At 48.5% G+C, this 19,809-nt stretch overlaps 1 protein-coding gene across 1 annotated transcript in view; it reads left to right on the top strand.

The window, feature by feature from the left end:
• The first annotated feature begins 1,379 nt into the window (after positions 1-1,379).
• Positions 1,380-19,809, top strand: part of MAJIN (membrane anchored junction protein) — an 83,402-nt gene continuing 64,972 nt past the window's right edge. The window contains exon 1 of the mRNA XM_085888574.1: positions 1,380-1,961. The gene's annotated coding sequence lies outside the window, so the exon portion shown is untranslated. The remainder of the gene's footprint in view (positions 1,962-19,809) is intronic.

Here is a 19,809-nt window from a genome sequence, read left to right on the forward strand (position 1 = left end):
ATCACGTTTTCTCTAGAACTGCTTAATCAATCGACATGAAATTTCACAAGTATGATCGAGTAGTGATGGGGAATACATGTTTTAAATTTCAACTTGATCGGGCACATGATCTGGCAGCCAGAATTTTTTTTTTGATCTGGGTTCTTTTTTTTCTTTTTCCAATGAGAATTTTTTTTTCCAGTATTCGCTTTCTTCTCAAACGATACACACAATTCCGATGAAACTTCACGGCAACCTTCATTACCCATGACGTACCAAAGTTTGTTCATGACATTAGAAAAATCTGGCTCGAAGGGCATTTAAGGGGGGTTACCACCCAAAATATGTATTTGCTTTCTTTTCCAAAACGACACAAACAATTCCGATGAAACTTGACCACCCTCTTCACCACCCATAATGTACTAAAATTTGTTCACGACATGAAAATAATTGGAGTCTATGAGGATCTATGGGGAGAGGGGGTTTGCACCCCAAAATATGCATTTGCTTTCTTCTCAGAAACTACACAAGCAATTCCGATAAAACTTGACCACCATCTTCACCACCTGCAATGTTCCAAAGTTTGTTCACAACATTAAAACAAAATTGGGGTCGAAGGGGTTCTACGTAGGGGTTGCCCCCCAAAATATGTTTTTTGCTTTCTTTTCTGAAACCACACACACAATTTCGATGAAACTTGACCACAACCTTTATCACGTGTGATGTACCGAGGTTTGTTCATGGCATTAAAAAAAAATCAGTATTAACTTTATTCTCCATTATATATTGTTACGAATTTGGGAATTCGATTGCACACAACATTCAGGTTCCTTTAGTCAGTTATGTCGATAAGTGCTTGTTCCCTCGATAGTTCACATTCCATTGTTTAATGGGCAGAAATCGATTAAGTGCGCTGCGAGATTCAATTTAATAGTTAGGGAGCGATCACGACACAATCGAGACGCCCCTCCCACTCTTCTGCGAAGAGGAAGAAGAGCCTCGCCCCCCCCCCGTCCCGTGATTTATGACGTCAACAACTCCCTCCCACCCGTGGTTGAGCGGGGGATGGAGCACGAGGGCATGAGTCACGCCGGGAGCGGGGGAGGGGGCTGAGAGGAATAAAGAAGAGATCCTCTGCTTTGTTTGGGCTGGCTTTCAGTAGAGCTTCGGCTTCTGCTTAGCTTGGGTTAGGGAGGAGGCTTTTTGAAGGCTTTCTGCTTTGGCTTGGCTTTTAGTAAGTTTTTTTGCTTCGGCTTGGCTTGGGTTAGGGAGGAGGCTTTTTGAAGGCTTTCTGCTTTTGCTTGGCTTTTAGTAAGCTTTTTGCTTCGGCTTGGCTTTTAGTAGGCCTTCAGGTTCTGCTTGGCTTGGGTTAGGGAGGAGGCTTTTTGAAGGCTTTCTGCTTTGGCTTGGCTTTTTGCTTCGGCTTGGCTTTTAGCAGGCCTTTGGGTTCTGCTTGGCTAGGGTTGAGGCTTTTGGTTCAGTAAGCTTCGGTTCTGCTTGGCAAGGTGGAGGCTTTTTTGAGAGCTTTTTGCTTCGGCTTGGCTTTTCAGCAGGCCTTCGGGTTCTGCTTGGCTCGGTTCGCTCTTTGGGCTCTGGTTTGGTTCGTCAAAGAGAGAGGCTTTGTCCATCGGAAGAGAGTTGAGCTGGTTGCTCGGCTCGGAGTTCTTGGTTCGTGTTGTGAGAGGCTTTGTTCATCGGAAGAGAGTTTAGCTGGTTGCTCGGCTGGCTCTTCTTGGTTCGTGGAGCTCTTTGTTCTCCGCTTGGTTCCCGGCTTGGTGCGACTCATTGGCCTCATCTTGGAGGTGGTTCTTCGAGATAGCGACGCATCGACGGGAAGGATCGGCGCCTCGTCTCACCAGCACGTGTTGGAAGCGCGAGAGGATTCGCTGGAGCTCGGAAAGGATCGCGGCTCACGGCGATTGGATCCAGCTCGCTCTCGCTCCCCGGGTTTGAACAGCTTGAAGACCACACGAGGTGGAGAGGTTCGAGATAGGTTCTGGGTTTCAGCTCATCTGTCCTCCGAGCTGGAGTCCATTATTAAAGGCATCAGCCACCATTTATTGTGTGTGTGTGTGTGTGTGTGTGTGTGTGTGTGTGTGTGTGTGTGTGTGTGTGTGTGTGTGTGTGTGTGCGTACGTGCGTCCGTGGGCCCGTCTAATAAGTAGGAAACTGTTAAGTGCTTTGTGTGCTGTAAATGATTGTATTGCATTTCGTATAGTCGGTATAGTTCTGCTCTTACGTGCTTCCCTAGTTCCCCCATTATTATTAATAAATACCCCAATTGTTAAATGTTTTCAGCTCGTCGCGTCGATTCTTTCATTGACTGAGCATTTCGTGTGTTGGGAGTTAGCCGTTGGTTTGCCGTAAAAGGGGGACATTCGGACCGACGGTTCTCGGCGATTAAGCCGCTCGGAATCGCGCACGGGACAGGCTCGCTTAAGCGGCTTGTTCCATACGAGTTCCGTCGAGGGTGGAATACCCCGGTAGTTGGATCATGTGGGTATTTAGGTAAATTGAAGATTGGCAATCGACCCTACCCCACGTGGTCTGCCCATTGGCGTATTTTGGTTCTTGCACAAGGACCCGTCGGCCTCGGAGTTATCCGGACGGCGATCTATATTCCGGGCGATCGGTTGGGCCGACTCGACTTGCGGCTCCCTCAGAGCGGTCGGCTCGCGGCCGACACCGTAACAATATTTTGTGGGTCATCTATGCCTCCCAGTGGTTGACTGGTTATCTTATCCAGTCACTACCAGGCAAGTGCCCATGGATACTGCCGCTATGTTTAATATCTCTGTGAGGTTTGTTGTCATCATTTCTGTAGGTCCAGCTATCACTGGTACAACTTTAGCATTCTTCAGCTTCCAGGATCTTTTCACTTCATTCTTGAGGTCTTGGTGTTTGGTCATTTTCTTGATTTCTACATCTTTTAGTCCAAAATCGCTGGTTTAACACTGCAATCAGCAATGCCTTCTTCTTTTTTTGTACTTAAGCATGATATCTGTTCTCAATGCTTTGTTTTCTGAACATAAACAATCACCCTGGAGTGGTTCGTATCACTGACCCAGTGATACGTCAACATTATACCCAATGTTCTCAGTGATTACTTTTGGTTCAGTTTTTGCAGACGTGCCAGCGGATTAAATTATAAACTCTGTTGTGTCGTTGTGTGTACAGCTGTTCTGACATGAGTTTAGTTCTGAGTGTGTGTTCGGTCATTAAGCATAATATATCATTCTCTTTACTAACCCCACCTCCACCCTTCACCTTTCTCTTCTTTTTTCATATATCTCTCTATCTCTATCTCTATATTTCTCTCTATCTCTATCTCTATATTTCTCTCTTTCTCTATCTCTATATTTCTCTCTTTCTCTATCTCTATCTCTATATTTCTCTCTTTCTCTATCTCTATATTTCTCTCTATCTCTATCTATATTTCTCTCTATCTCTATCTCTATATTTCTCTCTATCTCTATATTTCTCTCTATCTCTATCTCTATCTCTATCTCCCACTCCACATCCCTCCCTATAGCAACGTTTGGTGAGGGATAGCTATCCCCACCTCCCCCTCTCCTTCCTTGCTCTCCCACCCCCCCCTTCCTAGTTTCCCCTCTCTCCTGCCTCCTCTCTCTTGTTGCTTTCTCTCCCTCCCTTTCCTCCTCTGTCAACCCCACCCCCCCCCGCCTCCTTAATACTCCCAATCAGCGAGGAAATGGGTTTAATTTGCTCGTTATAAATAAGAATTTTCACGAACCACCTGGCCACGCATGAACCTTGACATTCAAGAGGCATACAATACTTACTCTGACAAGATATCTTAAAGGTACGCACACTCACCTCTGAGATGTTGGCCTGGGTTTGCATATCGGCCCAGCCATATACTGTCATACTGATGTTTCACATGTAGAGCCAGGCATCAATGTGTATGCCGTCGCTTGGATGGACGTTAAACTTTGCGTTCCGTCTGTCAGCATTAGTTAATGGATGTTTGAGGTCCCACAATCTCCCACATCCCACAAGGATCCAACAATGGATATATCCAGACCTTAACCTTCGTGAAGAGTAGGTGAGCTATCTCCAGCACCCAAAACAAAATATAAATTCCTGCATTCTCAGTGGAACATCCTACATCGCATTGGCGACCTGTCCAGGGTTGTAATCTTAGCCAATGAAACTGCCTTGGCAGCTTTATGTGCCGAATGGTGCAAGGAGGATAACCAAACAAGCATTACCTACCTACTCAAAACGATGTCTGAAATTATTGGATGATCCTATTTCGAGCCAACAGGTGAGGTCTGCAGTGATAGAATTTGGAAAAATAAGCTTCCTTCAAACTGCATTGAACAACTTCACATAAGCATTGGAACAGTAATGGTTATGGAAACTCAGGCAATGAGAAGCAGTCATTGAAGAACAGGTGCAAAGAGCAGGCGGTCAAGGCCAGTCAAAAAAGAAAAGGTTCCAACCAGCTGACAAGGGCATGACCCTGTGCCTGAGGCTGAAATCATTCTGCCTCATATTATTTACCCCCAGGCATACTTGCCATCCTCATCTTCATCCTCCCTCTTAACCAGTTGTAGATATCGACATCAAATGGTTTTATGGTTGAAGGATCACCAAGATCAGAGATCAATAAATATTTTTGAAGATTTTTCCCAAAAGAGACTTGCCCCCACATTTAGGTCAAGGAGTGAGGGGGGCTACTTTTGATTGTTTCCTTTTGCTGTGTACACCGTTTAGCACACAATGTCACCCAAACTCTTTCACATACATGTAGTCACAATATATGATTATTAATTGTTTAGTAACAGCCATAACACACGACAGTAATAAATTCCAGTGAATCATCATCATCAACAGGTAATTATCCCACGCTTTTTGATAAAACGCAACTAAATAGAACGTACAAAGCACACACTTACCCCAGTAACTTGTACATTCACAATGGGTCTATGATTGTACAATAGTCATTCATACCCAACGTCGCTACAGGCTGCATCGCATGGCACTCACTGTACATGCAATAATGTAATATTGCGTCATTCACATAAACTTTTAAAATGTAATAAAATTAATAGCCAGATAAACATTTATGGTTTCCTCAATTCAGTTTTTTTCATCTCATGTCACAGAATTACCAGATTAACGCTTAAATTTACCCCCGCCACCGAAGATGGACAGAGGTTGTGTTTTCACCCCTTTCTGTCTGTTTGTTGGTCTGTGAGCAGGTAACCTCAAAAAAGGTGTGAACGGATTTGGCCAAAATTTGGTGGACAGGTCGGGTGCGACAAGGACGAATTGATTCGATTTTGATGAAGATCTGGATACGGATACGGATCCAGGAATTTTTTTTCGTGATTCTTCACCATTGAGAGATCGAGCCAAAACGATATATAGCAGGATATTTCAAATTGTTATGGACGGATTCGGAAGAAGCTTGGTGGACATGTTGGGGGTGTGACAAGGAACAATTGATTCAATTTTCCTGAAGATCCGAATACGGATGCGACAATTATTTTTAGTCATTCTTCACCATTGAGAGATAGGGCCAAAATGATATCCAGAATATATTAGAAAATATTTCAAAAAGTTGTGGACGAGTTATGACAAAAGTTGGTGGATGAGTTAGTTAGGTGACAAGAACAAGACAATTCCATTTTGGTTCAAGTACGGATCAAGATCTGGTCCAACGGTGGGATACAAAACGTCAACTGTTCAACCTGGTGGAGGTATGTGCTATAGTTTTAGCATGCGATTAACAAGCAACCAAGGGCTAACAGGATAGCTCGGAGAAGGTGCCTACACATGTGAGCTGTCTCGCTTTGGTTTGATTATCAGAGGTGACCTCCAAGTCGGCTGTCCCTTCTGCTAATATTAATGGCTTCGTCTAACTCATCTCAAGGAATCAAGGTACCTTTTGAAAGTAGTTACAGGTACCCTGGCAAAATATCTGACCATCTCTCCAGGGATGAACACATGCATCCGAAAGGAGCAGGTGAGGGTCAGATAAGACGTTTAAAATTAAGCAAGCAGAGAGAGTTATACTGAAGGAGAGGTGGGAAAAATTAATCTCTGTGCTACCGTACAAGGACATAAAGGGGAATTTTGACACAATAGGAAGTAATGTGGTCTGTCATGGCTATATGGTTATACTGTATTAATGCCTTTATGTGCACCATGTCAACTTTATCAGATTTAATTTATTTCCATTGTATAATGCCAAACCACATTCTTAACAATACCTCAATCAAAGCTAACATCTACATTTACAGGACTTCCAGTCCAGAGTGGCTTACTCTTCAAGAGTGTGGGATCTTCAACATTCACAGCCGAAATGTAGACCTGCAGGGCAGTCGGTTTTCGTCTCTGTCCAGAGGGCGTGCACCGAGATGCAGCTCCCTTTCCCGGGAGAGTGTGACACCTGTACTGGGTTACACTGGAGGCCCTATATACTCGGAGAAGTGACAACTTGCAATTGGAAGCCATTTTGTTTCCATCGAGTGCGGCAAACCGAACCTGGTCCCATTGTGTGTGAAGCATAACGTGTCCAATTTTCGAATCACACAATTTTTCTCTGCACCCAAAAGGGAGAATATTGTTGCGGTTTTCGCGCCCGCCGGCGTGCGACGGCCACGTAACTCGAATCGCGGCACGTCGCCCACCGGACGGACAATCCAGTCGTGACCCTCTCGGACTAACGCCGGGAACCAGTCACGGGTGGACCTTTCGGTCTCACCGCGATCGAGCCAATCAGCCCCCCGCGTGATAGGGTTGCTCGCCAAATTCGAACTACCTAAGTACCCACGCGGAGGGTAGACCGGCGATCGCACCTCGCCGCAGGTCGACTTCGGACACGGGCCACTTAAGCCGACCCCGTCCGTACTATCAGAATAACCGAGCGGTGTTATCGTCGACCTCGACGGTTCGATTAATTATCGGGCGTATTCAGCCCACTACCAACCCTCTTTACGTGAAGCAAGATGGGGTTCAATGGGGAAAAAGACGAAGCGAAGCGGGAGAACAGTTCAACAATAAAGCACGTTTATTCTCGGCACACGGGAAGCACACAAATACAATTCCACCAAATGCACACAAAAAGAAAACACAATTCCATTTACACAAAAAGCAAACACAAAAGTGAAAACACAGTGCAGAGCTAATTCCGACTACCGAGCACACGGCAACACTTATACAATTCTACTTCACAGACGGCGCCGACAACACATACCCAAAACCAAGGAAAGAAATACCTCAAGAATGAGGTAGGCCTGGGGCCGAGACCAGGTCGGGCCTACCCGTCTGGTGATGAGCCGCGGAGCGGCGATGGCCCCGCAACCCGCGGGCCTCGCGGACAGCGCCTGGCACGGGGGTGGGAACGGGGCCCCCTTGGTCGCACTATCTCAGCGCGGGGGGCAACACCAGGCGGGTTGCTGATGCTCGGGGTATAGAGGATCTTTATTATGTGCGACGAGCGTCTCCACCTCGGCCAGGTCGCGCTGCCGGCCTCCCTCGGGCGCGCAGCTCCTTGCACGACGCGAGCACCCTTCGTCCGACTCGCCGCCTCTCCACAGCTCGTCCCCTCCGTTCCGACTCTCCTTCGCCTCGTTCCGACCTTTACGACTCCCTTCTTCCTCGTTCCGACTTCTTACTCCTCCTTTCTTCCTCGTTCCGACCTTTACTACTCCTTTGACTGACGAACACCGTCCTTTTATCCCCCCGTAACTTCGCCTTTGACCCCCTCCCTTTGACCTTTCAACTCGCTCCCCATTGGCCCGAGAAAAAGTGGGCGTGAAGGCTTTTTGATCCACAAATTTGCATATATCGATCGCCCTGGGGCGGGGCCACCCGCCCCTCGCTCACCGATTGGACGGCAAAAAGTGGGCGTGTGTCGTTTTGGATCCGTTCTTGAAGCAGAAAATCCGTGATTTTGTACACGCTGCTCAACGCGCGCCCTACACGAGCCCAGCATCGGTGCCCATGAGTGGCGCGAGATGACGGTGATGCGATGGTGGCGAGTTGTGACGGTAAAGGTCATGGCGGTTGTGGTGAAGCGGCGTTGTGGTTGGTGGTTGATGTTGTGGTTGTGATGGTGGCGATTGGTCCAAAATAAAGATAGTAAAAGAAAAACGGCTATCCTGAAGAGTCGCAGCACGTATAAATGACATGTATTCCCACTAGACAACGGGTTTGGGCCTAACTACACATGCACTTACCGAGATACCTCACCTAAGGGACCTGAATGATGGTTTGCGAATCTGGTAACTACAACACTACCCCCTTCCCTTTTTACAGACTCCGTCCCGAGTCGTCAAATTTTCGTGTGTCATCATGTGTAGTTTTCTCCTAGTACATTTTACCTACGGATCCCTGAGTGCGACATTCATGGTATTCGTGTCCCCAAAATAAATAACCTGAGGGCTGCGTAACTACCTAAACAAACTCACTCACACGGACGACTTAAATAAAATTGCCGGCGCTAAGACATACATGCCGGGGGCGCACTCATATGTACAGTACATCTTAACCTTAACTTACAAATCTTACACTAAACCATGGCCCAGGATCATTGAACTCTGCAAAAGAAAGCAGTTAGCAGGGAGCCAGGCTGCCCACATGCAGTCTCTGACTCAAACAATGCAGGTGACAGGGAACGTGGCTGGCTGCTCACACGCAGTCCAAGGCCTTCCTTTTTGAACTGAACTCAGTGAACCACAACGGTGCTTGGGCTGCACAACGCAGTCTCCGTGCCAGCTCAAGTGGCACACGCAATGAGCACAACGAATGGATGCATGAACACAAACACGGTGCACGGGCCGCCACTGCAGGCCCGTGTTGTAGCTGCCAACAGGGCAGTTCTTGCAGCTTGCAAACTGTTGCTTTCAGATCCTGGCGCACATGGAAATGAACAGGGGGGGGCAAAGCAAAATTGAACGGGGCTTGTGAACATGGGCAGTGGGCATGGCATGGCAAAGGTGAGCAGGCAAACACAGCCCGCAGAAGAAGGCCGCTGCAGGCAAACACAGCCGGCAGACAAACTGGCCGGCACAGGCCTTGCAGCACACAGCTGCCGATGAACTTGGCCGGCCTCCGCCCTGAAGCAAAACACGGCCAGCCGATGAAGTTGGCCAGCCTTTGCCGTTCAGTGGAGGTTGGTGGAGGGAGTGCGGTGGTGCTGGCCACTTGGAAGGCGGGCTCGGACCTACATACCTGTCTCCCTCCCAACCTATCGCCTTTGCCTGTCACTGTACATACCCACTCCCTTAATTTGTCAAACCCCAATTTAGCCCCAACTTAATTTTTTTTTTTTTTTTTGTTTTACTTCCCCACTATAAATCGTCCCCTAACCCCCTTTATCGTCTTTGTTCGGCTAACCTATTCTGTCACCTAGCCTACTCCCAACCCCTACGTTCCCTTCCCGGAGGGGAATAAGGGAGAGCTAACGTCCTGTGTCGAGGCCCAACGAAGCCTCAGAATGGCCTCCCCAGAGTTCGGCGATCTATAACCAAAGTGGGTCCAGCGGCCCACAACGACAGCGAGGGGATGGATGGTGCGGAGGGGTACATCTCCTAATCTACCCTAACCATTTAACTGTTAAACTACCCCGGGGCTTTCAACAAGCGCCTCTCGCTTAAACTATTGGTTCTATAAACCCAGATTCCCGTCGCCTGTGTTGGTGTCCCATTTACCCCCGGGCCTCGCCCCAATTTTCTCTCCGTGCCCTCACACGGTCTCCTGGCTGGGACACGTGGCTCCCCTTTGGCAGGCACGACCCTCTGCCGAATCTCCCGCTATGGCACCCCGGGCACTACACTGCCTCCGAGCCTACCAGCTCCCTAACACCGGGAGTGCCCCCATGGCACCTCCCCCTGAAACGCACACGTGGCAGGCCGGCCTCCCGGGCCCCTTTCCGAGGGTCACCCGTGCCCACAACACTGCCCACGCGGCTAATGGCGCCCCGGCCCCCGCACCAGCAGGCGCACCCGTGCCCACTCTATCCCGGCCCCCCATGGGCCCATGGCCTACCGCGGCCGACTAGCCTGGTGCCCGGGGTACCCACTCAGCGATACTCACCTTTCGCAGCCACGCTCCCAAGCCCGTCAACAGGGCTCCTGCACCCTCCAAATGGGTCTCGAGCCTACTTTCCCACCAACAACAAAACGACCTCCATTTTTCAATTTGACTAACCCAGCTAACTCACTTTACTCTGACCCCGGGGTCCCTTGGGCGGGAGTCACTCCTCCCCCCAATCACTCATCGCACCATGCATTCCCCATTCACTCCACTCACACAGACCCGCTGGCCTCACTCACTCAACAAGTACTCACCTCACAACTCACCAACTCTTCAACACACACACACCACTGAACTCTGCCATCCTTCTAACTGCATCCCCTAACTAACTCGTGCTCCCACGTCGTCCCTTAAACTACAGCACGTTCCTTTTAACACTACGTAGCTAAACTACGTCCCCTCTACACACTCACTGTCAGTCACTGTCTCCAAATCTCTTTAATCAATTTCCCCACCTAAATCTGGCTACAATCCCTCTAACTAATCCATTCCACGGACTCCATGAGGACTTACCCCTGCCCCATGAAGTCGGTCTAACTAAGCTAACCCTTCCCCCTAACTAGTTTCCATCCTGTGCCCAGGCAAGGGGGTCTTTCACCCCTTGCCCAGGAATCCTGTACACCCGAAAGTGAGGCTTGCTTTTTTTTTTTTTTTTTCATGCGCAGCACCTGCGCGGCAACTCAGAGCTCGCGCACTTTGCACCTGCCCGTGACGTCATGCAGCTGCACGTGTTCCTCGTCCCTCCTTGGACGGTGCCATCCGGCAGAGATACCCCTCCTGCCGGATTCCAACCACACGTGCAGCCATGACGTCACCGTGCGCATAAAAAAAAAAACACAAGCCACACGTCTCGAGGGGTTCCCCACGCGAACACATGTGCTTTGCCCGTTGGAGCTTAACACACGATCGCGTGGAGAACCCGTCCGGTCCAAATCCATTTACCTGCCTAAACTTTGTCCGTCCGCGGGATCGGTAAATCCACCGCGTGCGTTTCCGGACCGGGACTTCACTCTCGCAAGCGAGCACGTGGCGGTCTCGTGCGTTGCACAGCACGAACCGCGTGCTCACTGCTGGGTGAACCCGGCACAGTCCTCGAAACAGCTACAGCCGCTACTCGGCTTTCTCTCCTCTGTCGCCGTCGTCGTCTCCATTCAACCCACGCACACCTGCGTGTCACGACGCACACAGTCCACACCATTAAACTCACACCGGGAGACGCGGCTGCGTGCTCCCGCATGCCAACCGACATCTCCCTCTCATACCGCTCTCTCACACACACGGTCTCCCTTGCATAACCCATACCACTCACACGTGGTGCTCCATTCACTCGTGCCTCACTCACACACGCGGGGGCACTCAACCGCGGTTCCTCATCCACACACCGTGCCTCACTCATACACGCGGGGGCACTAACCCGCGGTGCCTCACTCGCACTCCGTGCCTCATCCACACACGGTGTGCTGGGAAGCACGTACTCCGGCAACATCGCCACCACACCACTCACACGTGGTGCCTCACTCATACTGGCCGTTTCATCCACACACACGGCCTCTCTCACACACGGTGCCTCATCCACACACGGCGTGCTGGGAAGCACGTACTCTGGCACCATCGCCACCACACCACTCACACACGGGGTCGCTTCCACACACGGGGACGCACTCACACCTTGCACCACACACACAGGGACAACCATACTGGGGATTCGTGTCCCCACAAGGGTCTCCGGGGCCTCTATACCCCCCAAGCTCTCCGTGCACCCGTCCACAGCACCCGTCCCCTCAACCTCGCAAAGCACGACCGAACTCACCTGGTCGTGACTCGCCTCAAGGGGGCATACTCCCTCCCCTTGTTCCTGGAGGAGGCCATCCAACTGCTCGCACCGGGTCCCTGCACGCTCCGCGAGCTCAACCCCATTGTCCTCCACTACCTCCGTGTGTGCGTGCGCGTCACTTACCCCGTCTTCATCGTGTAGTCTTCCCTCTATCGTTCCCATCTCCCGTGTCTCTGCCAACTCTTCACCCTTTACCTCCCTTGTCTCAACTATTATTTCCGTTGTCGTCACCTCGTGTCTCGTCTCACACGTTTTGGTCTCCCCATTTAATTTTTCCCTTTCGGTCATCGTCACGACCCTCGCCCAGCACGTTCCACGAATTATTTTTCACCCGCCTCCACCGCGGGCCTGTCAGCCGTTGCACCCCTTCCAGCTCGTTTGATCCCACACGTGGAGTCGCCATTTTAAGTTCCCTGCTCACGGCCTTCATGCCCGCCTGCAGGCTTCGGCCCATGTTCTGCGTCTCACCCCGTAGCTCTTTCATCTCTTCCCTCATTTGCTGTGTATTCGCATCCATCGTTTCGTTCATGCCTTTCATTTCTCGTTTTTTATTTCATTTGTATTTGTATCCATCGTCGTTTTCACTTCATTCATTTGTTTGTTCATTGCCGCCAGCATGGCGCATAGCTGGGCCATGTTGGATGCACTCAGCTGAGCAAGCTCGGCAAGGGTTGGGGAAGGGTCTTGGTGGAGAGGGGGAGGTGTCATACACCGCGGCCGCTGCCGCCTCGGGCCCTGGGTTCAGTTGGGCGAGTCCGTGTTCCTGCACAATCAACATTTCCTGCTCGGGGATTCCATCCTGGACCATGGATCCTACACATTCTACATCCATTTCTAATACCCCCGGCTCCCGCTCGCCTTGAGACGCCATCTTGCTTCTCGTGAAGGGTTAATTTGCTCGCCGAAATTTGGAGGGAATCGGGGTCGCTCTCACCCCTGGACCGATTCCCGTGAATTTAGCCGGAGACAGGAGAGCCTGTTTTCCTGTTCTCCGATACCAGTGCCGCGAGGAGGGCGATGAATTTGTATCCCACTCCTGACACCAGTGTTGCGGATTTCGCGTCACGCGCGTGCGACGGCCACGTAACTCGACCGCGGCACGTCGCCCACCGGACGGACAATCCAGTCGTGACCCTCTCGGACTAACGCCGGAACCAGTCACGGTGGACCTTTCGGTCTCACCGCGATCGAGCCAATCAGCCCCGCGTGGGATAGGGTTGCTCGCCAAATTCGAACTACCTAAGTACCCACGCGGAGGGTAGACCGGGCGATCGCACCTCGCCGCAGGTCGACTCGGACACGGGCCACTTAAGCGACCCGTTCCGTACTATCAGAATAACCGAGCGGTGTTATCGTCGACCTCGACGGTTCGATTAATTATCGGCGTATTCAGCCCACTACCAACCCTTTACGTGAAGCAAGATGGGGGTTCAATGGGGAAAAAGACGGCGAAGCGGGAGAACAGTTCAACAATAAAGCACGTTTATTCTCGGCACACGGGAAGCACACAAATACAATTCCACCAAATGCACACAAAAAAGAAAACACAATTCCATTTACACAAAAAGCAAACACAAAAGTGAAAACACAGTGCAGAGCTAATTCCGACTACCGAGCACACGGCAACACTTATACAATTCTACTCACAGACGGCGCCGACAACACATACCCAAAACCAAGGAAAAGAAATACCCTCAAGAATGAGGTAGGCCTGGGGCCGAGACCAGGTCGGGCCTACCCAGTCTGGTGATGAGACGCGGAGCGGCGATGGCCCCGCAACCCGCGGGCCTCGTGGACAGTGCCTGGCAGGGGGTGGGAACGGCCCCCTTGGTCGCACTATCTCAGCGCGGGGGGAAACAGGAGGGGGGTTGCTGATGCTCGGGTATAGAGGATCTTTATTATGTGCGACGAGCGCCTCCACCTCGGCCAGGTCGCGCTGCCGGCCTCCCTCGGGCGCGCAGCTCCTTGCACGACGCGAGCACCCTTCGTCCGACTCGCCCTCTCCACAGCCTCGTCCCCTCCGTTCCGACTCTCCTTCGCCCTGCTCCGACCTTACGACTCCCTTCTTCCTCGTTCCGACTTCTTACCTCCTTTCTTCCTCGGTTCCGACCTTTACTACTCCTTTGACTGACGAACACCGTCCTTTATCCCCCCGTAACTTCGCCTTGACCCCTCCCTTGACCTTTCAACTCGCTCCCCATTGGCCCGAGAAAAGTGGGCGTGAAGGCTTTTTGATCCACAAATTTGCATATATCGATCGCCCTGGGGCGGGGCCACCCGCCCTCGCTCACCGATTGGACGGCAAAAAGTGGGCGTGTGTCGTTTTGGATCCGTTCTGAAGCAGAAAATCCGTGATTTTGTACACGCTGCTCAACGCGCGCCCTACACGAGCCCAGCATCGGTGCCCATGAGTGGCGCGAGATGACGGTGATGCGATGGTGGCGAGTTGTGACGGTAAAGGTCATGGCGGTTGTGGTGAAGCGGCGTTGTGGTTGGTGGTTGATGTTGTGGTTGTGATGGTGGCGATTGGTCCAAAATAAAGATAGTAAAAGAAAAACGGCTATCCTGAAGAGTCGCAGCACGTATAAATGACATGTATTCCCACTAGACAACGGGTTTGGGCCTAACTACACATGCACTTACCGAGATACCTCACCTAAGGGACCTGAATGGTGGTTTGCGAATTTGGTAACCACAACAATATATTATGTAATGATAAATTTCCATTCTTCCAACATGTCAGAATGAACATATACAATCAGACAGGATTGATTTAACCTTAAAACACATCGCAGAAATGACGGGAAAATGAAGTGTAATATCCTGGTAAAGGCTCACCTCCCTTTTCAAACTGCGTTGAACAACTTCACATAAGCATTGGAACAGTAATGGTTATGGAAACTCAGGCAATGAGAAGCAGTCATTGAAGAACAGGTGCAGTCTCCTTGGCTATTGGGCACAATCCTGGATGGGTCACCACTCCAACACAGGATATCAGCAAGCTTGCACTCATTTTGTCAACCTCACAAGGATGACAGGCAGAATCAACCCAACCTGGTATTATTTCAACAGCTGAGTGGGATTTGAACTCAGGATCGTAGGATCCCAAGCACACCACCCTAACCATTAAACAAACACCAGGCATACACCCAACAGTGTATATTATGCCCAACCAGGCATACACTGCCACACCATGTGACCTATGATGTCATAATTATCATTAAACCATTCTACATGAGTAGTCGCTGCTTTGGTGAAAATTTAGCTTCAATCCACCAAGCGGTTGCAGAGAAAAACACTAAAGTTCTGTGTGGACAAACAAACAAACAGACAGACAAGCAGGCAGACCCACATGCAATACCCTCTCCTCCAGTGAGGGTAATAAACAAACTTATATTACTGACACAAGTGACATGTTTACTATTGTCAGCAATTTTACCAGGATATGCCCTTAATATGTCATAAATGATCTATAGATTTTTCATGATGATTTATGTTTGCTTATGAGTTATACCCCACTGCCAAATACAATAGGATTACAGAACCACACATACGTGTACATACATGAGATCACCACCCTGAACTCAGTTTCGTTCTCAGACGAATAACTTTATTTTCCCAATTGTTTTTCCTTCTGGCATTCACAGGGAATCTGTACATTTTGAAACCCTTCTCTGATCGATTGGTGCATCCAATGGCACAGCATCCTGTCATTTTAAAAAGAACTACAACAGCACTAAGTGGAGCGCATATCTCCGCCATGCTGAACAGTTTAGCTTTTGTATCCCACCGATTAAAAAATAATAATTTTTTTTTAAATTTAAATTCACCCTCAATGTGGCTGAGAGCCACTATTTGTGTAGGGCTATAAAAGAAAAGAAAAACGAAGAAAAGATGAATGATTAAACATGAAGTAGGGAGAAATTTATATTATTCTTGAAAAAAAAATGGATCACAAGATGTGGGGAAGCAATTGACCGGCAAAGAATTCCAAATCGATACAGTACGTGGAAAAAAATCCACTTTCATAGCTCGTTGTTCTCCATCTCGGTATGGCCAGAGTGTATAGGTGTAAGGTGTGAAGTGGTGGCAAGACGAGTCTCCCGAACAAGTTCCTGACAGAAGGTACCAAGTTGGAAAGAGAAGTAGAGCAATTACCATAAAAATATCTGAAAAACAAATTTGGAGTAGCAACACACCTACAACGTGGAAGTGCTTGCAAAGAAGAGCTGAGCTCCACTCCAACCAAATTGACTAGACGCTTCTGGAACCTGTTTAATAAGGACAGAGGACAGGCTGGTGCTTCAGCCCAAATGTGGCAACAGTACTTCACAAGAGGGCATATAGTCATCTTATACAAACAGGGGATAGCATCCGGAAGTAGATATTTCTGGGCTCGATAGAGACAACCAACTTGCGTAGAAGCACTCTTTCCAATTCCTGATATGTACCCAGCTGAGACTAGGGGGGGCTGAGCTTACAGATATCAGGACCAAGTATGCACATGTTTGATGCTTCTGGCAAGATCAAAGGACCCATGTGCACAGTAGGGAAATACCCATCTCTAGAACAAGATAGGGACATAAATTTAGTATTTTCCTCTTGGCATTCAAGGTTATCAACCAATCATGACCCCACTTCACCATGTTCTCCAAATAATTGTTTGGAGAAGCACAAACCTCACTATGAGAAGCGTTACTTGAATTAGGGAATACACTGTGTAGGGTGTATGCCTGGTGTTGGTTTAATGGTTAGGGTGGTGGGCTTGGGATCCTCGGATCCCGAGTTCAAATCCCACTCAGCTGTTGAAATAATACCAGGTGGGGTTGACTCTGCCTGTCATCCTTCTGAGGTTGACAAAATGAGTGCTGTCTTGCTGGTATCCTGTGTTGGAGTGGTGACCCATCCAGGATTGTGCCCAATAGCCAAGAAGACTGCTGAGGCAGCACCAACGCTCTGCACAGGGTATGGTCCCAATGGATGGATGGATGTAGTGTGTGGAATCATTGGCATACATGGTGAGCTGGGATGAAATGTTATCAGACAAGTTATTGATATATACCAGAAAGAGAGTTGGACCAAGAACAGAACCCTGAGAAACACCAGAATTTACAGAGCAACTTAGGGGTGATTGACCATCAAGGGCCACCTTCAACTTTTGGTGAGAAAGGAAAGCAGAAATTATGGACAGCATTTCACATGACTCACCATACGACTGAAGCTTCCAATTTAGTCCCTTATGCCACACCTTATGAAAGGTCTTTGGAATATCCAAATCAACTAAACTGTTCTCAGCCATAAAATCTAAAGGCCCGGTCACACCTTGACGTTTTAGCCAGCGATGGCAACGTATTAAAATGTATGTAAAACGCTGCCTGACGTTGAACTTTTGATGTTTTTTTTTTTAAGATTCGGACGTATTCATAACGAGTTGGTCGTATGCATAACATATTAGTAATGGACACAGAACGTTTCGTTGTGTTATAGATAACTTATACCAACGAATGCTGAACCTGTTGTCGGCCTACACAACCGATGCCCAACGATAGTCTAACTTCGGCATAGCGCGTTGAACGCATCGCCGACGATGTCGTGACGTAGCCTATTAAAAGGCTGACGCACAACGATTCGAATCATAACTGCCGTAGAAATGGAAGTGACAACATCGCGGTCACACCTTGGCGATCTTGCCAGCGTATGCCGACCTAAGAAAAATGTGTCTAAAACGTTGGGGCACGTCAAATACGGGACGAGTAAGTTTGGTATACGTGAGTAGAACGCTAAAGTATGCTATCATACGTCGTAGTAAGTAGAGTACGTCAAGAAATTTTAAACATGTTCAAAATTTTACGACGTACTCGGCGTATGACACACGTTCCGCATGCGATGGGGATAAGTTTTACACACGATATGTGGACGCTTACACACGTCCACAAAGGCTACTTATAAGCTACTCATAAGTCGAAACACGTCGCGGTAATGTCTTTTTTACGCGAAACTTATTTCTAACTAATGTTTGACGTGCTTTGAACCAATTCTTTACGTAGTCCCAACACACATCGACGTATGTAGACGTATTCCAATGACGTCTTCCGGTCGACAAAAAAAAATAATGAATGTGTTTCTAGGTTACAACTGCCATATAAAGACGTGTTCCCAGCGGTTTTGGGGATTGGTATATAAAAATGCTGCTCATAAAAGGGGAACCCAACAGTGTTTTCGAGTTCCTTTTTGAGTCGATGTCCATGTCAGCAGTAACAGTATCAGTATTAGTATTAGTAGTAGTAGTAGTAGTCGTAGTTTGTTCATGTTGGCAGTAGTAGGTGAGTGTGAGGGGGAGGGTGTGGGTTATGATGGATCGTCCTTGCGTCCGCGTGTCCACGGGTAGGTTCATAGGCTGCCACTCAACGATTTAAATGGCTGCATCTCCACTATTGAAAGTAGACGCTTGCGCTCAACAATTGGATTTTTTTTAACACTCAACGACTTTTAAACGGTACCACTCAGCTAGTTTCATTGTTTACAATGAACGATTTAAATTGCTGTCACTCGCCTTTGTTTTTTGACGCTGGCGCTCGGAAATTTTAATCGTTTCTATTGAACGTGTTAAATCGCTCAAACCCCACTATTGAAAGTAGACGCTTGCGCTCAACAATTGGATTTTTTTTACACTCAACGACTTTTAAACGGTACCACTCTGCAATTTTCATTGTTTACAATGAACGATTTAAATTGCTGTCACTCGCCTTTGTTTTTTGACGCTGGGGTTTTGAAATTTGAAGCGTTTCTTCTGAACGTGTTAAAACGCTCAAACTCGACTATTTTAAATCGACGCTGCCGATGGACAATTGGAATCATAGCCAAGCTAGACATCGAAGTGTGAACATCCTCGTCATGCCGAAGAAAAGTTTGAAGAATGCTGCAAATAAGTGTCCTGGCCGTGGCCGTGGACGCTGACGCAAGGACGATCCATTATACCGACGTCTTTCAGCCTATGAGTAACTTAAAAGTAACGTCTGTCGATGTGTGACAACGATCGCGTAACGTGCCAACAACACGTTAATCATAGGTTAGAAATAAGTTTCGGGTACGCTAAACATTACCTCAGCGTGTCTCAACTTATGATTAACTTACAAGTAGCATGTGTTGACGTCTGTCAACGATCGCAGACCGTGCATACAACTTGTGGCCAGCGTAGCGGAACGTGTGAGTCATATGCTGGCATACGTCGTGAAATTTCAAGCATGAAAAAATTTGAGGACAACCAAAAAGTACAACGTTTAAAGCCAACGTACAACGACGTATGGCAGTGTTTTTCAGCTTGCTCTCAATGTTATCAAAACTTACCCATAATGTATTCAACGTGTGCCAGCGTTTTAGAAAAAAAATTCAAAAATCGGCATACGTTGGCTAAAACGTCAAGGTGTGACCGGGCCTTTAGGCCCTGTAAAATGATCAGTAATTAGGGAGAGTAAGTCAACAGTCGACCTGAAATGGCGAAAACCATAATAACAATTAACAAAAAGGTCATTCTTCTCAAGGTGACGAAGAAGCTAATGATTGATAAATCATCAAAATATCTTGCAAATTCAAGGAGGAAGAGTAATGGGACTGTAATTAGTAGTCAGAGAACGCTCACTGACTCCCGTAAAAGTAGGGACAACAGAAGTCACTTTCCATAACGAGAGAAACACTGAATCGGCCAAGCGTCGCCATTTTACTACTCCAAGTATAAGCCTTATTCAGATGACGTCACCGGTCATGTGACTTTGGCAGCTCCGCCATATTGAGTGGCAAGAAAGTATACCGCGTCCATAACAACCGATAGTCTCCACTTCAACTACACCGGTATTTCCAAGCAAGCGATTTTTTTCTGCAAATGGGAAAGAGTTGCTGTGCCCCGGAATGTACTCAGCGATATACCA

Source organism: Eptatretus burgeri, chromosome 7, assembly GCF_056783735.1.
Source record: "Eptatretus burgeri isolate ZD-2024b chromosome 7, Ebu_testis_v1, whole genome shotgun sequence".
Taxonomy (NCBI): Eukaryota; Metazoa; Chordata; class Myxini; order Myxiniformes; family Myxinidae; genus Eptatretus; species Eptatretus burgeri.